Source organism: Agelaius tricolor, unplaced genomic scaffold (assembly GCF_023055355.1).
Source record: "Agelaius tricolor isolate 1412-34295 unplaced genomic scaffold, bAgeTri1.0.p SCAF_21, whole genome shotgun sequence".
NCBI classification, from domain to species: domain Eukaryota; kingdom Metazoa; phylum Chordata; class Aves; order Passeriformes; family Icteridae; genus Agelaius; species Agelaius tricolor.
The window spans coordinates 6934197-6956409 of NW_027269281.1; the positions used below are offsets into that span (position 1 = coordinate 6934197).

The following is a 22213-nucleotide window of genomic DNA, read 5'->3' on the forward strand; positions in this document are numbered from 1 at the left end:
TTTCTCACATGAACTGTCAAAAATGGTACTCACTTTCAAAAAATTAAAAAGGTTTATTAAAACCTTATCAAAAATACAACAGAAGACTGAATAAAGAAAATAATACAGCACTGAGAGCAAAGGATTCAGTCACCATGTGCTCGTCTACAAAATGGATGTTCCGCCTATACCTCTCGCCCCTCCCAAAGTCTTGTCAATCGTCTTCTTCTTTGCTGTCCAGTGGTGGAAGTCACTTACATTTTGATTGGAGGTCAGGTGCTGCCATAGTAACAAGCCAACCCTCCCTAATGCCCTGACTACTAAGGCTATCCCATGATAACAATGCTAGGGGGAGGGAAAACATAACTATACATCTACAAAACTTCTCATAACATATACATAATATTCGCCCTTTAATTGTGAAAGTCAGTCATCCCATTACTTATCTATGACACCCCCCCATCCTGGGACTGCTTCCAACCCTTCTAACCCTGAGGAGGAAATTTGAGAGCAGAGCTTGTTGCATACACAGGAGCCAAAGCTTTCAGCTACTCCTGCTCTCTCGTATTCACTCCCTTGTCACGCCTCAGACTGCCCTGGAATGGGATACGGGATAGAGAATGCCACCGCGCACAGACGAAACCTAGACACAGGTTGCCCCACTACCCTGGATCCCTTTCCCCCTCCTCCGCTTGGGATCCGAGACAGCAGTGGCCATGCCATCTCTGACCCCTCCCCTTCCTCCCTCCCCGCCTCGCCTTCCCTGTGCCTTTGCTACCCCAACCCCCCATTTTCCCTGCTCCTCCACCTCTCCAACCGCCCTACTATTCATGTGAAAATCCTGTTAAATTGCCTACTGATCACTCTGCTAATGTGTATTCCTTGCGAGAAGCCTTGCCTGTTAAGGTTTCACCCCTCAACTCCACCCCTGCTACACAGGGTCCTGCTGCTCCTACCCCGGACTACAACTCTCAGCATGCTTCGGGCCTCTCCCCTCCTGGGGAAACCGGAACCACTCCCACCGCAGTCCCGGAAGCGCCGGTCTCCAAAATGGTGGCACTCATGCCGGCCACATGGGAAGAGGTATCGGAGGACAAAAACAACGTTGTGACTGCACCCTCAACCCCCTTCCTCAGAAGAAGACCTCACTTCACCTGGATCCAGTGATTCCATCGATCCATGGCAGAAGATCTGGCTGACTACGGTAAAAAACAGGAGGAGAGGATTGGCCCTATATGGAAACCTCTAGCCTACAGGCATATAAAGGGACTGAGTAAGGCTGACCAAAAACTATGGAAGAAATTCTTCTTTCTTGAACAATCTAATGAAAGCTACTGTGATATGTAGTATAGGTTATAAAATAATTTGTGCTAAGTGGAATTAAAACCACAGCATTATGGGTACTAAAACCAATGCCGGGCAACAGGCCAGCTAAGAAATTCAAAACACCAGGAAGGCACTGTTGCCAGAGATGTATATTCCAAAGGATTTCTTGTCTGACAAGACCCCAGCTGGAGACACTTCAGATAAGCATCACCATTAACCACAGACTGAGAAATTCAAACAAGAAGGCAGCTGTCCCCAGGAATGTATATTCCAGGGGATTTCTTTTGTCTGACAGGAGGCATTTTGATAAGCATCACCAGCAACTACAAACTAAGTGATAGAAATTCAAATAACAGAAAGACACTGCCTCCAGAGATGTATATTCCAATGTATATTCCAAAGGACTCCAGCAGGAGGCATATTGAGAAGCATTATCAGAAGTTTTTCCTGGAAAGTTTCTTCCTGACAGCTCCGGAAAACCCAATGATATGCTAAAGAAAACCCCCTTCCAAAGCCCGAAAGATTGTATAAAAATGGACCCCTTGGAACAGATCAGGGGAGACCCATGGGGAAGCTGGTGCAGACCAGGTCTTAGAGTCTCCCCCAGCCCTGACCGCCCGGGCTCAGAGCCGAGATTGCTTGTGGCTTTTTCCAAAATTATACTTTTCATCATTTAATAAATTTATTTGATTATTAAATTGGAGTATTCGTTTATAACACTACTTTCTCTGTATATCCTTTAACCCCTTATGGCTTAAAACACGTGATGACTGTGCTGCTATCTCCACTTGAATTCACACTGTGGGAGAGGGGGTGGAAGAGACTTATATCAACTGTTGTTTGTCGATGCTGAAGACCAAGCATGGTCAGTGTTAACACTATGTGAAAAACGCCAATCACTTGTTTTGAAATTTTAAAAGTTTAATAGTAATAAAATAGTTATAAAAATAGTAATACAAATTAGATCAATAAGAATTTGGACAATCAGAGTTAGGACAATAGAGGACAATAAAAAGCAAAGAAATACACACTGTCCAGATGCTTCCTGGGAAACTAAGGCCCGAAAGCATACACACTAAAAAAGGATTAACTCTTAAAAGCAACAGCCTGTTGCATATTCATATATCTCATACAGGATGCATAATTTTTTTTAAACAATGGGTGTTCTCTGGTTGGCTCCTCAAAGTCTGGAAGGAAGTGGAAGAAATTTGGTCTTTTCCCAATAAGGAGGCAATAATTCTTCTCTTGGGGATTTAGGTGTCTTGTTGCTGTTATCTCTGTGCAAAGAATTTCTTGATTATCTCATCCTTTTCTTGAGCTAGTTAAAAAAAGTATCTTATATTGCATAGTTTCTATCTTAACATTATGTTATAACCTAAAACTATATTTACCACACTACTTAAAAAAAGATTAATACAGTACTACTAATTAATACAACATAAATCATATAGTATTCCTTTTAATATCTGCAAAGAGTCAATCATATAATATGCACTTTTCACAATCCTCCCTCTTTCTTTTTATAAATCATTTGGCTCGAGTAATATTTATTGTTTTCTAGCCTTCATTATTAGCTCATGTTTTTCACAAATAAATCTCGCTTCTTTGAAGGGGTCTTCTATATTATTTTGTTTCTTTAACACCATAATCCTTTGCACCATTTTTGTAGCCAACTTTTGGTCCATGGTCACAAATTGCATGCCTTGGACTACACTGGTGATGAGCCAAATGAAACAGGGGATCAGACAAGGAAGAAATATTAGACCAGCTGTAGCGCATAAAAGGAATTTAATATGTGATGTGAGGTAATCCATGTTTATATGAAATATGCATAAAATAAAGTTGAAAATAAAATTGTGTATGTAACTAAAATCCAAAAGCCTAAGACCACTGACACTCAGGAGACAGATTGCCACAGTAAAATTGTGAAACTCCAGATGGCAGCAAGGAAAGAAAGCCTAATTAGCAAGCAAAAGGACGTGGCTGGTGCGGAGATGGGCCTTTCCGGGGACTACCCAGGGAACACCCAAGAGCAATGAACACTTGATAAGTATCTTCAATCAAGATAACATGAGTGGTCAGGAACATACATCTGAATACCGAGTTCCCATAACTCGATCAAACACCAGCCACCTCCCAGAAACAGCATTGTCCAGCCCTGCACAGAGAAAGGAGACTTCATGCATATGCAGAGTAGCAAAAGAATGGGGGTACCTTTGTCTCAGGCAGAAAAAACTGTATAAAACCAGCCCCAATGAAGACATTTGTGAACAGAGGGGGTGCGATGCGATAGAGGTCAGATCGAGGTTCACCCACTACTGATCCCGGGCTCGACGCTGTCTCTTCGACTGTGGCTATCGAGGACCGTGTTTTCAGTCATGAAAATAAAATCTTTTGTTCTTATTATTAATTTGGCATTCTTGTTGATTATTTATAACAGGAAGAAGCCTTTTTCCACCATTCTATTCCCAACATGTTATCCCACCAACTAGTATTTAGCATTGATTCCCACCTTTGAACTTGTACATGGCCGATTTTTCTGATATCATTGACTATATCCAGGACAGCATCCTCATTGTCATCTATTTTTAAACAACAATCTGATGTACTGAATTTTCCACAAACATCCCCTTCTTCATCTAATAAATAGTCTAAAGCCAACCTATTCTGATACACGGCCACTCTTGTTTGGGTTTGTTGCCTTGATATTAATTCCATTGCCTGACCAGTTCTGTTTGTTATTATCTCTACATCGGCTTGGAGTCTTATAATATGATTTAGCATATAAATTGAGGTCCAATATCCCCAACTCCCATCTTGTGCCCAGGTGGCTGGCCCATACATTTCCAATATGCATTCAGGGGGCCATTCCTCATCTCCCCATTTTTGGAATCCTCCAATCAAATCTCTTTTATTTCTCTTTAGGTCCTCATAAGCTGGTATCCCTAATTGATCTCCATCAGGTCCAGGTAAAAGAAAAAATCCTGGCTGTATGATTCCCAGAGTACAGCTCCCTCTCCACCGAGAGGGGAGTTTTGGGTGTGCTCTTTTTCTACATATCCAAAATAAGCCATCTGGAGCTTTCTAATAATATTTTTTTTTGTTGATCTATACTCTCACAAAATTTGGAGATTTCTGGGATGCGAAAGTAAGGATTCTTGCCTGTATCATTACATTGAAAAGTCTAATTTTATTATTATACTTAAAATTTCCTTTTTTGTTTTTTCCTGGGTCCAGTACATGGTTGGTTCCTCTGGGATCCACCATACAGAAGTTCTATTACTAACCTTATATTTTATACAGGGAGTTTTTCCTACTTCATGAATGAACTTTTTCCCAGTGTGCCAGAGACATTCTTCCCCTGTCACTATTGAACTTAAAATCCACCCTTCTGGTCGGTTTTCTCCACTTATACTTGTTTGGTTGTACTTAAGGAGCTCAATTGGACCTAAGCTGCTGCCTTTCCATGGCCATTCTTCTGACATCAAAATCCCTCCACAAACCCAACAGTTGGTTAATTCCCTACTTATTCTTTCCCCTAATTCTACAAACTGATTTTTACCCATTCTTGAGATATCTATTTCTTTTTCTAATTGCCGTTCAAGTGAGATTGGCACAGGTTTAGGTGTTTGTGCTGGCTTAGCCTTTTTGTTTATCAATTGCTCTTTTATCAAATCTTGTGCTTTATTCCCAATAGCATATGTGAAACAAATCCATCTCTCCCCTTTTGGGCATTGACTTCCCATCCTATTACCACTTGTTCCTAAGTTCTCTGCAATCCAATACTTTTTCCCATTGTGCATGCAATTGCCTAATTTGGATGGGATATAACAGTGACTGTTGACATGAGTGTGAGAAATAAAAAAGGAACTTTGGTGTCTTTCTAGATACAGCTTTCGATAACACCTGTGACATGACTTTGTTGGTATCCCAAAAGGGAAAGACAACAAATGAGTGACAGAAAAAGGAATAACAGAGGTCCAGTATGGCTTATATTCCCACCTCCCATGCCTATGGGGTTGCAACCCACAGCAGGTGTATATGACCTTTTTGGTGGCGAATACAGAAGCCAATCCAGTCTTGCCCTCTATGTCCTTGTCACTTTCTCTTAGCTAATTTCCAGGCAAATAGTTTTTGACACTCCTTAACTGTGGTTTCCCACTGTTCCTCAGGTATCTCCCATCCAACAAGCACCAATAATTCCCATCCACAAAACAAAGGTATTATTTCAGTTGTTTTGAGTTCTACCTGGATGGGGGATCGATTTGGCACTTGACACTTCCTGCAAAGAGGGCATTGATTGTGTGAACTACAAAAACCAATTCTTCCTACAGTTTAAACATTTACATTTAACCCAGCTAGCATGTCTGGTATTTGGGTAAGTCAAACAGGATATTTGATATGGCACTGATGGAAGTTGTAACTCCTCCTCCTCTTTGTATAAATCACAGATTAAGGCCAGAATACAAGAGCTCTCTGTCCAAAACAGTCCTGATCCTCCTGTTTGGAGTGGAAGTATTCCTCACCAAGGAGGGCATCGGAGGCGTCTGTGGGTTCCTCTCATTTTGCCTCACAACTGTCTCAAGGACAGACATCAGGACCCTGGGGACTCTGATTGGAATTCTGGCTTGCCAGTGGTGGATGAACGCCAAATGATTCTGAGGCCTGAGCAGAGTTCTGGCTTGCCAAGCTATTGTTTGCAGTTGTGTTTGCTGCTATGGAACACTGAGCCTGGTGGAAGAAGAATGGGCACCGTGCCCTCCATGTTTGCACCTGCTTTCGCAACAATAGCCCTGGAATTTTCCCACCTCTTGACTTGGCTGGACTTTTCTGGGGTAACCTTTGGTGGTCCCCACGGAAGACCCTTCATCTGCTTTACAACCACTGTGACAGACAGACTGAGATGGGAGAAGCCTTTCCCTCAAGGACTAAGACATGAAACCCCTAAATGGAGACGCTCCCCCTCCTCCCAAGGACTGAGACTGAAACCCCTAACCCAGCGGAGGTGTGTGGGGAGCTGACCTGACTAAAGTGAGATGTTTGCCTGCAGGTGTGACCATGGGACCAAGAAGACAATGGTTCTTGCCTACTGCTGAGAATATGGACTGTTTGTACCCTTCTTCAATGCCTTTTTTCCCCTCAGCAATTTCAATAGACTATTCTTTATTGTATCTGATTCTCCTCAGCGATTTCAAAACCTGTGTCCCCCCCCCCACCAAAAAAGGACTATAAAGAACCTTGAGTTGACCAGTGTCCTTTGAGATCTCCCCTGACGTGACCAGGCGAACTCTGTTGACTGGACTTCGAAGGACTTTGTCTTTCTACGTTTGGTAGCTATATACCTTCCTTCACTTCCTCCCTCTCTTTTCCCTATTCTTTCCTTTTCCCCAATCCCCCTAACACATTTGCTGTGGTCATTTCAATAAAGGTGCATTCTTTTTTGATTCTTACTGCAATCCTCTTTCTGTGTTGGTTTTTTGCACTCTGAGATCAGTTAACGAACCATCACGAATCCTGTTTGTAGAATGGATCGTGACATTAAATTGGCGTCATGGACAGGATTCTGATAGACAGAGGGGTTTGCAGGGTTGAGTGTAGTCTGTAACAGGTGGAAGAACATTTCACTCCACAAGGGGTGTGATTCAAATTTCCCGCAAACCGCACACACCTAGGTGAAAAGCATCCTCATACTTTGTTGAGGGTTCTGTCTTCAGAATTTCACAAAAGATATCTCAGTGCAAAAGGGGAAATTGTTTCTGTTGTGTTTGTGTGTGTCTGGACCGTTTGGGAAGGAAGGGGCAATTTTAAGAAATTAAGCAAGGGCCTCCCAGGCAGATTAGTCCCTTCACCTACCCAGGGAAGTGAGGGGAAACACAGCAAGAGCTGTGTGGTTCTGTAACTTAAATCAGTATTTCCCTGTTGTATTTTTTGGTCCCCTCAGGAAAAAAAAAACAACAAACGTTTTAGCGTGTGTGTGTCTAGACTGTCTGGGAAGGGACACTTTTGGAGTAATTAAACAGGGCCTACCAGGCAGATTTTTGTCTCTTCACCCACCCAGGGAAAGTTAGTGAAGGGAAAACACAGCAAAAGGGCTGTGTGATTGCATAACTTGAGTCTATACTTCCCTGTCGTGGTTCTAGTCCCTTCACAAAATGAGTGAAAAACCTCAGTGCAAAGGTAAAAGCTGAATTTTATGCTCTGCTTGCTAAATACAATGCAAAGCCATCCCCCGGTGGAGAGGTTTGGGCAGAGAACAACTGGTTTAATTTAGAAAATGTTATTGATAGAATATGTTCTTGCAACATGAAACAAAATTCAAACTGGGCAAAAATAAAACCATCCTCTGCTCAGTTTTGGGAGCCTGTCTTACAGCAGCCATAGAAACTCGCTTTAAGAGAAGAAATGAAGAAATAGCAATAATAGACTCCTTTCAAAACCTAGTTGAAATTTTGCAAAAACAATTAAATGCAGATAGAAATGAAATCTATATCTGCTTTTAGAGAGGAATGTGTTAAAAATTCACATAGTGCTGACTCCTCTACAGAGGCAGAAGAAAAGGACACTCCTCACATTACACAGACCTATCCCCATAAGGAACTCGAGGCAGTAAAAAATTGTGGGGAATACTGCTGTCCTCGTTTAAGACCCTTAGTTAAAACAGAATATAACTATATTAATGATGAGGATCTTGACCCACATATCACAACTAAACAAATACCATTCAGCGCTACCGAATTAGCTAAGCTGAAAAAAGAATTTGGGCGCCTCCCACAAGAATCGGAGACAGAATATGTCTTCTGAGTGTCCTTCACTGGTCGACATCAAATTAAATTAACTGAACAAGAAGCCAGTGGGTACTGGGGACATGGTGTCTTCTTAACAACAGGAGATAAGCATGACGCATGGTCCCTAACACAACACACGGCTTTTTGGACCAGAGGAATTAATCCTTTAGAAAGGAGTGACCCCCTGGCAATTGTCAGTACCACTGACCAGCTTTTAGAAAGCGTGCACAAAGCTGCCTGCCTGTAAATGATTCATGAAAAGAAATTAATTCCTGGTTTTGAATCTCTGATGCAATTACCTGTGATGCCAAAACTTATGACCCCTTTAATTTGTGAGCTTCCAGAAACACTTAAACCTACAGCAATCACTCTACAGAAAACCATAATGGCTCTAAGTCCTGTAGAAAGACTAGATAGATTTCTCAGTAACTCCACTGACCAAACTGGATCTACTGATCCTGGCTTCACTCCATACTCCTCCCCCTCACAGTCCGCAGCTTCTCAGTCTGATTCACCTGTCAGCAGCCGTAAAGTCTGGACATGGGATGAAGTTGCAGTAGATCTGATTAATTATTGTAGACAATATGGACCTGTAAAAACCCCGGAGGAGAAATCAGAAAAAACAAAAGGTGTTTGGTTTATTGGCACTCCTCACACTGAAAATGTAGAGAAGGGAAAACAGATCTCTAACCGCCACCATTGGTGGTTGTTGGGAATTAAAAAGGGAGTCCCCAAAGACATGATGGACGGTTTGCCCCTTGATAAATTGCAGAAAATAATAAATAACTGGCACTATCGAAAACCAAATCCATCAACTCAACCCAGTGCACCCCTCCCTTCTCAGGAACCAACACACACCTCCGCCAACACACTAACTCCCTCTCAGCCTCTCCCACAAAACATAGGCAATGAGACAAAATTAACTCTATCCCAGCTCCTCTCTCATAATCTGGGCAGCGGAACCCTCACCCGGTCTCTCTCACAAAACACTGGTGGTGAGCCAAAATTAACCCTCTCACAACTCCTCTCTCAAAACCTAAGTAACACAACAGTCCCCCAGCCCCTTCTCCAGAACACAGACAATGAACCAAAACCAACAGGGTCTTCAGGAAAGTAATATCTCCACCGCTTACAAGTGAGTGAAGAGGTGGAGCATGGGTTTATTTAAGAATGCTCACTAAAAATAAATCTGGAGATATAATAATCGCAGCTATCATGGGCCCCCAAAAAGTTCTAGTAATGTTTTTAATCGATACTAGGGCTCAAATTTCTGCACTAACTAGAAAGGACACCCAAAAGTGTGGAATTGTTCCATCTAAAAGATAATGCTGTTTTCTTAATGCTCTGGGAACTACAGAATCTATGAATGTGGCCCTAGTCAAACTCTCCCTGGAGATGAAAATCAATTAGTTGTCAAAATGGTAATCGGGGACATTCCAAATAATTTATTAGGGATGGATGTCCTTGCTGGGAGGCAGTGGGAAGACTCTGAGTGATTTCTGTGGTCTTTTGGCACTCCGCCACTTAACATTAGGCTGCTTCAGACTGCACCCTACCTGTCGTATATTAAAACAACCAACATAAAACAATACCCTCTACCTTCTGGTGCCAGGGAGGGCATCAAACCAGTTATACAGGATTTGCAAAACCAAGGGGTTATAATTCACACACATTCTCCTTTTAACTCGCCAGTGTGGCCCGTTCGAAAGCCGAATGGCAAGTGGAGGCTGACAGTAGATTTTCACAGACTTAATGCCAACACAGACCCTCTCACAGCAGCAGTCCCAAACTTAGCTGAATTAATAACATCGATTCAAGAAAAAGCTCACTCAATCATGGCAATTATAGATGTCAAAGACATGCTCTTTATGATACCTATACAGCCAGAAGATATGGACCGTTTTGCCTTCACACGGGAAGGACAACAATATACATTTACCAGGCTTCCCCAAGGCTACAAACACTCCCCAACTCTAGCCCACCATGCTTTAGCACAGGAATTAGAAAAAATACTCAAACCTGACACTGTAGCTGTTTCTCAATACACTGATGACATTTTGGTGGGGGGAGAGGAAATAGAGGTAGTGGGGAACATCAGCAGAAAATAATCTCACTTAGAAAGCCTTGATTTGCAGATTCCCCCAAAAAAATTCAGAAGCCTTCTCAGGAAGTGAAGTTTTTGGGAATTTGGTGGAAAGGAGGTATGACATGTATTCCACCCAATACCCTAACCTCTCTAGATCAGATTAAAATGCCTGAATCCAGGAAAGACCTCCAGCAAGCTCTAGGACTATTAGTATTCTGGAGGAAACACATCCCAGATTTTTCAATAATTGCTAGGCCCTTTTATGACTTGCTGAGGAAAGGGGTAAAATGGGATTGGACTCCTTTTCAGGAAGAAGCATTGCAATTACTGATTGTTGAGGCAACAGCTCACCAAGCACTAGGCCCTATCCATCCCACAGATCCCTTTCAGGTGGAATGGGGGTTTGCCTCCTCAGGGCTATCAGTACACATCTGGCAGCGGGGTCCCAAGGGTCCGACATGCCTGTTGGTTTTTATTCCCATGGTTTCAAAGATGCTGAGAAAAGATTCACTATCTGGGAAAAGGGATTGTTTGTGGTTAGCTTAGCTCTCATAGAAGTGGAAAAAAATTGCACGACAACAGCCTATTGTGTTAAGAGGTCCTTTCAAAGTTTTTAAAGCTGTCACTAATGGGCCCCCCCCGCCTGACAGGGTAGCCCAGAGAGCCTCAGTTAGAAAGTGGTACGCTCAGATTGAATACTACTGTAATACATTCTCAATGACAGAAGGTGCTGCTAAAAATTTAGCAATCCAAGACACTGAGAGCCTGGCTAGCACCCAAGATAAACCTGCTTCTGTACTCAAGGCTGCCCCTCCTTTCTCCCCCAAACTAGCAGCAAATTCTTGGTTCACAGATGCCGCCTCGAGACGGGAAGGGAAGGTATGGAGGTAAAGAGCAGCTGCCTTACACATTTCATCTGGTGAAAGAATCATTACGGAAGGGGAGGGCAGTCCTCAGGTTGGAGAACTCTGCTGTTTGGAGTGGCTTCCAATGTGAGGCTCAGAACACTTCTCTTGTCTGCATTTACACTGACTCTTCTGCAGTGTACAAAGGTTGTACTGAGTGGCTTCCTTTTTGGCAGCAAAATGACTGGGAAGTTAACAGAATCCCAGTGTGGCAAAAGAAGCGGCAAGAAATTTTGCTGTTGGTTGGATAGCTTCTCACCAAACAGATGGAAATCCAGCAGGAGAGTGAAATAATAGAGCTGATGAGCTAGCAAGTCTCAGCCCCTTGAAAAAGGAACTAATTACTGAGGACTGGGATCAACTATTAGAATGGCTGCATGTAAAAAGGCAGCACACGGGTGCAAAAGATTTGTACAAGGAAGCTCATGCTTGGGGTTGGCCTGTTATCAGGGAAATGTGTAAAACATGCATATCAGCCTGCAAGCAATGTCACAGGCAACTGGAAAGACATCCTTTAGAAGATGACCCTCTGCATTTAAGAAAGGGTAAAGGCTTATGGGACGCATGGCAGGTAGGCTATATCGGCCCCTTTACGAAGTCGGGAGGTAAACACTTTGTGCTAGTAGGAGTAGAAATTGTATCTGGATTGGTTCAAGCTGATGCTTTTAAAAGAGCTACAGGTGATAATACAGTTAAAGCTTTGCAGGGGTGGTTTGGAACTTTCCCAAAGCCACAGGAAATTCAATCTGACAATGGGTCCCACTTCACTGCTAGAGTTGTACAGGATTGGGCAAAAGGTGAAGGAATTAAGTGGACTTTCCACACCCCTTACTACCCTCAAGTTAATGGGATCTTAGAAAGGACTCCTAAAACCACAGGAGGGAAATTGGGACGTTCGGTTATGGGAAGCTGTTAAAAGAGTGAACAGTAGATGGAGGGTGAATGGATGTCCCAAAATCACTGCCTTTTACCCGACACCTCCAAGCATCATCCCCTCACTGCAGGGACCTGATGATTCAAAAAATCCATCACATTACCCTGGACAACCTGTTCTGGTGGACCTCCCTACTGTAGAGGAAGTACCTCTAGTGCTGAAAACCCCTCTGAATAAATATGCATGGGTGGCCTCTGATGCTCTAGGGAAAGAGGATCGGATAAATACACGCTGGATAATCCCATCATTTTAACTCTTTTCTGCCTCTCAGTGCCAGGATTTCTGTTGTTTTTGCTTTTACAGAAGAACCCCGAGGGACATGAGAATCATCTGAACCATGATAACACTGGTGATACTTTTCTGCATCCTACCCCAACTCTGTGGACAAAATCCTGCTGAGTGGTCAAGGTCTGAAGCTACCATCCATCACACTAATATTCTAGGATCATATCTCAAGGGTTGCCACCCAAACCTAGCTACTGTAGTGCTGCATGACTTCAAGCTATATCGTCCAAGTGAGTGGGGATGGGATCAAAACAACTGGATTAGAACCCTAACTGGAATAATTGGTGAGTCGATTGTGGTAGCATGCAGAAAAGTGGAAGGATCTCTCCATGAGAAAGCGCCTCCATTACAGTTGCCGGAAATTTTATGGAACCAGGTGGAAAAAATTATCTGGATATCCCTTCAGCGAGACTGTGTCCTACAAAGAGGTGGGAGTGTGCAAACCAAATTCCCCTCACTCTGTGTTGATGCCAGGAGTATGTTGGTAATTACACTCTAGGTCCCAAAACTAACAATGTTGCAATTACGAAGGATTGTAAAAATGAACCAATTGATTGCTGGCACAATTTTACTTTAGCTAAACCGACTTATGTGACATGCCGCTGGCAAAATAACTTGACTGACCCGTTAGGTCTGAGAGGCCTGGTTTATAAATTTAAGATAGACACTATAGCAAAACCCACACTGAGCATCATAGTTACATCCCCATGGATAGAAGGGACTGAGATCATGAAGCCCACATTAAGTACAGTAGTTACATCTCAATGGGCAGAAAGCACAAAGCTCACACTGAGTACAATGGTTACGTCCCAGCGGATAGAAGGGGCTGTGACTACGAAGCCCACATTAAATACAACAGTTAGTTCTTTTTAATTAGTAGAAGGGACCGAGAGTCCCCTTACTGAATGACCTTGGTCCCAGGCTTTTGTACAATTTACCGGATCCATGGGAAATGTAAAGGGTTTGAACCTATCAACTGTAGTTGTACATGAGAATCAGTTATACACTAGGCGGGAATAGGAAAAACAAAAAACCTGGCAGCTTCAAGGGGTAGTGGGAGAAAAAAATTAGCATAGAATGCCGAATGATTAATGGAACTACCTATAGTAAGGCAATCTCAATCGGTGTTTCGACAGATCAGGAAAATAAACATGAGCAGGTTTGTACGCACCCAAGTGCACAAGACTGTTGGCACAGTTTTACATTAACACAAACTGCAGAAGCAGTTTGTCTTTGGTCCAAAAATACTGAAGGCCTTTTTTTTAAATTTGTAATAAATGCTATGACCCAATTTTCTACTATCGCCACTCCAGCCCAACCACCAGTCATGCTCAGCCCAAAAATTTTTGAAATTGGACCATATGTATCAGGAAAACTGGTCAACAACAAATATTGTTCAATCCGGCATGGTCTCTTAAACAAGTAAAATTCATGATGCAAAACAATGTCTCAGAAATTCAGCTGGCCTGTTCGCCTTTTTTGCAGACTTCCTTTGAGGGTTGGACGATCTGTCTGCAAAAGCGGAGCTCTTTTAAAAAATGAACGCCAAGAGACATAACCGGTGCTGTGGGAACAGGATTGGGAATTCTAAACAGTATTGATTCAGAAGTACTAATGAATAAATTGGCTGCCACAAATAGAGATTTGACCAAATTACAACAACCACTGCAATCATCCTTATTGGCTTTAGGAACACATCAGTGGCTGCTATCAAACATTCTACCAAATTGGGAGAAGGTAAATGTAAATGATCATAAATTGGTAAATGATGCACTCGGTGCTACACAAAATGTTTCTTTGGCCCTCAAGTGTATCCAGGCACAATTGCAGATGCAGTCAGTGAAGCAATACGCAGAATAAATAAACTCCACAACTAGATATAGTTATGAAGTGGGTATGTATGTCAGCGTCTGGCACAAGTGAGATAGCTCTCATGAAAACTGGTGCCTCAAGCCTCAGTCTGACCCACATCTTTATTCACAAAGGTATTCCATATGCAATACATTGCACAACTTTTCCATGCATGTTCAACCCCTGGCCCTGCCTGTTCTCGCCTCGCATGGTAATCAGATCCACGCCCTTCTGGGCATGCGTTGTCTGCTGCGGTGGTCGCACTGGGGTCTCTCGGTGGTCTCTGAGGCTGAAGATCGTGGTCTTCTTCATGACTGAACTTTTGAACTTTTCTCCTTTGCTCATGCGCTGTTGGTCCCTTGGTGCTTATCTGAGTACATCTGTCGGCCTTGATTAGCTTGGAGAAGGAGGAGTCCCTTTATCTGGGCTCTTTGCATCCCTTGGTCTTCTCTGCTATTGTTCTTTATGCAAGAAGCTTCAGAAATTTGCATTTTCCTATGCGCTTTGTACCATGGCAGAGGTTTCTTAAGTAAAAAGGTTAAAATTCAACACATAGTTCTACAGGCTAAAGTTTAAATGCTTAATTCATATTGCTAATGCAAGTGAACTCCAAAAATCTCTATTTCATCAGTTGCTGCCTCAATTACAAAAGAAGGTGAAGAAGGCACTTTTCCTACTGAAATTCGGAAAATAATTTGGGACAGTGCCACTGATTTTGAAAGAGAATTCCAATCCTGGTGGAACTTGGTGAATTTTACTTACGACCCCATTTCAAATACAGACACAGCTTTTGTTTGAACCATACGTAATGTCTCAGTGGATTTGATTTTTCCTGTTATTACATGAGGGCTGAATCATGACGGAGCTATTCTCTATCCTTCTGAGCATAGGGAATGAAATGGCAAACTGTCAATTTGGAATCTTGTATTGTCCGAGATCAACAAGGGTTTATCTGTGAAAGCAAGGCAATCATAGCTCAAGACATTTGTTTGGACACAGAGCAAAATATCTGTAATTTTGAAATTCATCCTATCAAGACTTCTGAAACAGTCCTTATATACATAGGCAATGGGTGTGAATGCTTTAGAACTGCTTGGGATATTGTATTCGTAGAAAATGTAGTAGTGGATCCTAAAAATCATTCAAATTTTTGTGCTTGTAACTTTACCAAAATTGCAGGATGTGATTTTTCTTATGAAGCTCCAATTACCTCTCATTACCTTTTACAATCCAACTACACACTGATTCACAAACTGATGCCTACTCTCATTGGGATGAACCTCACTTTCATAAGGCAATTGTTGCTCCATCGGGACTTAATCAAAATTTTGGAAAAGATCAAGAAAAGCGGACAGAAAACCCTGGTGACTGTTCATCACAATGTGAGACAAATACACCGTGTCATGGATAGAGTAAAGAAAGATGCCGAGCACAGGTGGTGGGATACTCTTTTTGGGTGGTCACCAACTGCCACAAGTGTCCTGAACAATATGTGCCATCCCATCATTATCCTTTTGATTCTAGTTTTGATTGATTTTATTCTATCAGCAATCTTATTCATTATGAATTGGAGAATGATGAAACGGTTAACAAGATTGACATCTATAATTAATGCACACAACTTGGCTGATGTCCTCTTCACTGTGGACATCCCCAAGACTGTTGACACAAGGCGATTATAAATTAGAGTATGTGTTTTGAAATAATTTTTAATATTCTTTTGTGATTTTGTGAAAATAATTTTTGATTTTTAGTGAATTGTTTTGAAAAAATTATTTTAAATTAATACTGATTGCATTTGTTTATTGCTTTGTTGCCTTTGATTATTTATGATTTGTTTTGATCATTTGAAAAAATTAATATTAATTATATTAGTTTATCATTTATTTTCTCTTTTTTCTCTTTTTTTTTCTTTTCCTTCTTCTTTTCTCTCTCTCTACATACTGTCTCTGTTTTCTGGGATATGCTACCAACGTGACGAGTCCTGAAGACTTCACAATGACACTATGAAACCCTGCTGATGAAGGTCTCCTTACGACAATCATGAGCCACGGGGTGGTGTAAGAGATGGTCTGAAGTTTCCCTCATTTGCCTCACGACCGTCTCAAGAACAGAGACCAGGACCACTGAAGACCCTCATTGGAGTTCTGGCCTGGTTGATGTTGATGCTCGCCAAGTGATTGTTCGCAGCTGTGTCTATAGTGCCACCATGGTTTACTGCTTCTAGCAGGGCCTGCCAAGGAGTGACTCGCCCTATGTGCTTGCACCTGCTTCACGACACAATGGCCCATTAATTCCCCCACCTCTCGGCCAAATGAACTTTCAGGGGTAACTTTGGTGGTCCCCCATGGAAAACCCTTCATCTGCTTCACTACCACCATGACAGATGGAGATTGAAGCCCCCTCCCAAGGACTGAGACTGAGACTCCTGTAATTCTAACACGGCGGGGGGGGGGGGGGGGGGGGGGGGGGGGGGGGGGCTGGCCTGATCGAAGCAAGATGTTTTTCCCAGGTGTGTTCCCTGGACCAAGGAAAACAATGGGTCTCGCTCACTGCTGAAAACATGGACTGTCTGTACCCCTTTTCAATACCTGTTCCCCCCTCAGCAATTTCAATAGACTTATATTTTATTGTATCTGTTCCTCCTCGGCGATTTCAAGACCTGTTCCCCCCTCGGCAAAGGACTATAATAGACCCCTGAGTTAACCAGGACTTTGAGATTCTCCCTGACGTGAAAAGGCGAATTTCCATCGACATGGATCATGAGGATTTCGTCTCTACATTTGGTAGCTATAGCCCTTCTCTCTCTTTCTCTCTCTCCTTTTATCTATCCTTTTTCCTTTTTTTTTTTTTTCCTAATCTCTCTATCGCATTTACTGTGGTCATTCAATAAAAGGTGCATTTGTTTTGATTAATACTGAAATCCCCTCCGTGTTGTTTTTGCACTCTGAGATCAGTTAACAAACCATCACGATTCCCTTTGCTTGTACTAGTGGATTGTGACACGGTAGACAACAAATCTTTAATTATTTTTGATATTTCTTCATGCCTTCCTGGAATCCGTTATTGTTTCAGTCACTAATTTGGTTGCAACAGGAATCTGGACAGAAGGCGTTTTTACTTTCCCTTCTAAAGTTGTCCAGGCACTAATATGATGTTTTATTCCAAATTGGTACTGACCATCCAGAAGATTCAGGGTTAATCCCTTTAAAATATCTATTCCTATTATATATTCAAGGACACTGACAATCATTACTGAGTAAGATCATTGTGGGAGGTTTCCTATCTTCATTTCTATTTGTTTGTACAGCTTCAATTTGTTTCCCTCTGTCCTGGGGTGACTTTATGATGCTGTGTATCCCCATTGTCTGTTTTTTGCTCAGAAATGCATCCTGTAGCTTTAAGCTAAGCTCAGAGAGAGAGAGGGGGTGGGGGGGAGCAGTGGAATTTTTCATGGCTTTTATTCAAAACAGAGACAAGAGCTCAGTGCTCTCCATGTTCTTGGCTTCAGAGAGAGGCACATGGGGAGTTTCCATTTTTTTTCTCTCTCTTGCTGGTTTTCCTCATTAGCTAAGGCAAGAAAAGTCTTTCCAGGGCTGTGGTTTCCTTTTCTTGAAGCTGTTCAGCTCTGCTCGGGACCAAAAACCCAGAAAAACACTGGGAGCTCATGCTTGTGGCCCACTGGGCCCAGGATGCTGCATTCCAGCACTGGAGGGACTGAGAGAGACCAAGCAAGGCTGAAAAACACACACAGAGGACTCTCTCTGAACCACAGAAGGACTCTGAATTTGCCAGCTCTTCAGAACAATGAGAGGTTTTATGGTTTAATATTATTCATTTTTTTCATGTTTGTGAGTACATTGCTTGTGAAATAAACCATTTTTTCCACTTTTCTCCAAGGAGATTTTTTTTCCCAAATTGGTTGGGGGAGGAGCTGCTGGAATCTGCTTTTTTAGAGGAGATCTCTTCAGGAAGTTTCTCTTGGGTTTTCTGTGGTTGAAATGGCTCCTGAGGTATTAAAAAGTCTTTTTCCCAGCCCCGTGACCGAAGAAGAAGTAGAGATTCCTCATCTCTGGTTTTCAAGGTTGTTTATTTTTTCTTATCTATAACATTCTTTCTCTGACCTGCTGAGGTCTGTCTGGTAGGTCGGCTTGCGGCACACTGACCGCCCTTGGGGTGGTGTTAGTTTTTTATGTTACGAACTACATGTACTTTATTTACAATAATTTTCCAATACCTATCACCTATGTTAGACAGTCTGTCTCTAAATCAATCAAAAAGTGTCACCATCACAGCAGAAGATGGAGGACAAGAAGAAGAAGGACAGGGCATGCCCAGATTCCTCCATCTTGCCTCTTGAACCCCCATTCTAAATCCCAAAAATTCTACTTTTTCACCCTGTGACAAATTAACTATCATTCTACTCAAACTCTTGTGTCTTGTAGATCTTCACACAAAGTTGGTAATTTTTTCCATGGGCTAAAATCAAAGGCACAGGTGTCTTTGACTTCGTGCCAAGGTCTCTGAGCCTCTTGCCAGGGTCTCGAATCCTCCAGGGCAGTCAGAGGAATGTCCTGGGTTCCGACAAGTTTCCTCTCAAATTTTGTCTCAAACCAGGACAACCTCTCAGACCTGTAATAATTACAGATTGTGCTTTAAATTTCTGGGTGTTCACATACATTAAAGAGACCTTTGCTCCAGTGTCAATTAAGGCTCTTACTGTTTACAAGGACCAGTTTTTGAAAAAAATTTGAAGCTCCACATGATGTCGCTGGTCCTTCCATTGCACTGGAGCTTGGCAGTTATTTCAGTCTTGTTTATTACGCTGAACTATTTCCCTAGTCTCTTTACAAGGACACAAATGAGAATATGATTCCCAATCCACCTTATCCCCTGGAATAACTGATCCACTCACTGGGGGCCCTTCTTGAGAAGCTGTGAAATCCTGTTGAGGGTCTGACAAGGGTGCCCTAATCTTAGTTGTTCCTGGATTGTTTGCCTCAGAATCTTGCACTTTCTTACTACGTTTATTCTACCCTCTCTGTTTATAAATCTGCCATAATTCATGGGGTTGGAACACCATCAATTTCTCCTGAGACATACCATCTTTTAATAAAGCCACAAACGTTTCTTTATGAGAAATTTTGTTTTCACTCCTCTTAGAGCTGTTATGACAGCAAAACAGCTGGTCCATAAAGCCTGAAAGAAGGAGGGGTTTGGCTACAGAGAGCCAATCCCTGACAAAAACCGAAGCAGGCAGCTATTGGTCAATGAGCTGGGTGGTAACCAATCATAGCCAATCAGGTTCAAACATGAAGTCTTTTGAATAGGGTATATAGAGCTGTGTAAGCCGCTATTCTCTCTTTCTGCTGCATGAAACCCCGATGTGTGTTGTCTCTCTGTCTCCACCATCCATGACATATGGTGACCCTGCACAAGGACAATAACTAAGCCACAAGAAAAGAAAAGGGGAAAATACAGCCAAAACTAGTGATAGCCAGAGCTGTGAGGAAAATACAGCCAGGGAGCTGTGTGAAACAAAAAGCCAGAGAGCTAACAGCCAGAGAGCTGCTAACAGCCAGAGCTACAAAGAAAATAGCCAGAGCTGTGTGAGGAAAAAGCAGCTGACAGAGCTGTGTGAAGGAATCCAGGCAGAGAGCTGCTGGACAGTCGAGGAGCTGTAATCGTCTAGAAGAGGACATACAAGGGGTGAGCTACTGCTGGGACATGGGTGGTAAAATTTCTGCAAAAGATTCTGCAGAAGATAAAGCTATAGGAAATATTTGGACTTTGATCTTAAGTAAAAGAGGGGTTGAGCATAATAAAAAGGCTCGAGAGACTTTATTAATGTTTTCAAGAGCCAAGGTGTAGAAATCACCACAGATGCTGCCTTTAATGTTAAAATCTGGGAACAAGTCAGCTGATAGACCTTTGACTCTGCCTCTAGAGGTGACAAAATTGCCATGACTGTTTTAACTACCTGGAGGACATTAAAAGACACTTTAAAATTGATAAACGCCCAGAAATATGCAAAAGCAGCTGCTAAGTCACCTTTGCCAGTCGCTCAAAATGGCGGAGACCACATGGCATGAGCACGCGAAAAACCCCAAGACGGCAGACACCACGTGGCGCCGGACTCTCTTGCCTAAGATGACTGACACCACATGGTGCAGAAGCTGCCCGCTCAAGATAGCGGAGCCTGCGCGCTGCAGGGGGCAGCCCATGGGAGAGGGGAAGCCATGCTGGGCATGCGGGAAAAGCAGCTAGAGGGGGAGTGACCATTGTTCAGGCTCCCCAGCTCCGCAGTGCCAGCGCGCCACAATATCGGAGCTGGAGCACCCCCCACCGCAGGCGCTGGAGGTGTCTGCACAGTCTGCGCGGCGGCCGGGCCCCCCCATACCAGAAGCCCCTACAGTGCCCACACAGCGGCGGGAGCCGGCCCTTGGCGTCCAGGGTTGCCCCCGCCATGCCTGCAGGAGCCATTCGCCACTTCTTCCATGCTACAGGTTGCTATGGAAGCGCTTGGCCCGCCTCCACCTACAGCTGATTGGTTCAGTCCTAGAGCCCGGCCTTCGCTTGACATGACAACTCACATTGGCACCATGCCGCCCAGAGAAACCGGAAGCATCGAAGCCCCGCAAGCCGGAAGAGAAGCCGGCAGCCCCGGAGCTGCGGCCCCCGCCGGCACTGGCTGCATCTGCACAGACCACGCAGCGACTGCTGAGCCGCTGGCATCAAAGACGCCTGCACAGCAGCTGGGATCGCCCCTGCCACGGTGCCTGGGTCCCCCTCCGTTGCGCCTACCGGAGCCTGGAAGAATGCCGGAGGCTGGAAGTGCACAAGAAGCCAAAAGTCGAGTGGCTCCCGAACCCGGAAGTGCCCGCAGTGAGCTCTTGGAGTCCGCTGCCACACCCCACCACACCCCATCACACCTACAGCTGAGGCTTAAACGGCCTGAAGAACCCATATCGCTGATGGAACTGCTGTCTTAAACAGCTGGAACAGAGGCTAGACAGAGTTAAGGGGAATAAAAGGATATTTATTGAAGGGCCTTCAAAGACCACACCCTGGCAGTATCAGAGCCACGGCTTTGGTTCTGCCCGGATGGCTCCAAGATGGAAGCAAAAGAGGGCTTGGTCACAAGATCTCACATTTTTATAAGTTTTGGTCCATTAGCATATTGGAGCTAATTGTCCAATTACAGCCCCAGCCCATGAAGTCCCATCCTTCTTTTTTTTTCTCTCTTCAGTCCACATTGTTTATACTCTTGGGCCTGAGATCTGGATCTGGCTGTCCTTGGGTCCCCGGCTAGAGAAGGCATTGTTGTGTCTACCTACTCTGTGAAGAGAGCTTACTATCGCCTTATATGAAACCCAGACCTACACACCAAAGCAGCCCAAAATCAAAAAGAGAAAAAGAAAAAAATTTAGAAAGCTAAAACCCAAGGTATCAGATACACGAGAACCCCCACAGAGGGAACCGGAGCTACCGCACTCCTGCCAACTACCAAGAGGAAGCCTTCGCTCCACCTCCGCTCCTGTCGGATACCACCCCCACACGTGATCCCGTTATCCTCTGGAAGGAGAGGTACTCAGGCATGAAACAAAAGCCAAAATAATTATATGCGCAAAAACTTTTTTATATATATATATATACACAAAAACTTTTGAGTATCATAAACTGGGTAAGACCTTATATAGAGTTAACCACTCCACAGTTATCAGCCCTGTTCAATATTCTCAAAGGTGACCCTGAGTTAACCTCTCAGAGAGAATTAACTCCAAAGGCAAAAGCTCTTCTTGAAACAGTAGAGTGAGCCATAATAGACCAACAAGTTTACTGGGTATGTCCTGAAGTTTATATTACAGTGTTTATTGCCAAGTCTTCTTTGATATTGCTGTAAACTTTAAATTAACTACCTAAATTTAATTATGACCTACACAACTCAAATGAAAATCTGCTTCATTAAATGTGAAATCATCTTGCAGCATTTGGCTATGTGCAAAAATAATTTCTGGGAATTCTGGTGTTTAATTCTGCTAACTAGTTTTAATATTTACCC

The 22213-nt window shown here is 43.2% G+C and overlaps 1 pseudogene; it reads left to right on the forward strand.

Annotated features, from left to right (window-relative positions):
- Positions 1 to 1158: 1158 nt before the first annotated feature.
- LOC139598944 (uncharacterized) lies at positions 1159 to 21093 on the forward strand (annotated as a pseudogene).
- Positions 21094 to 22213: the final 1120 nt, after the last annotated feature.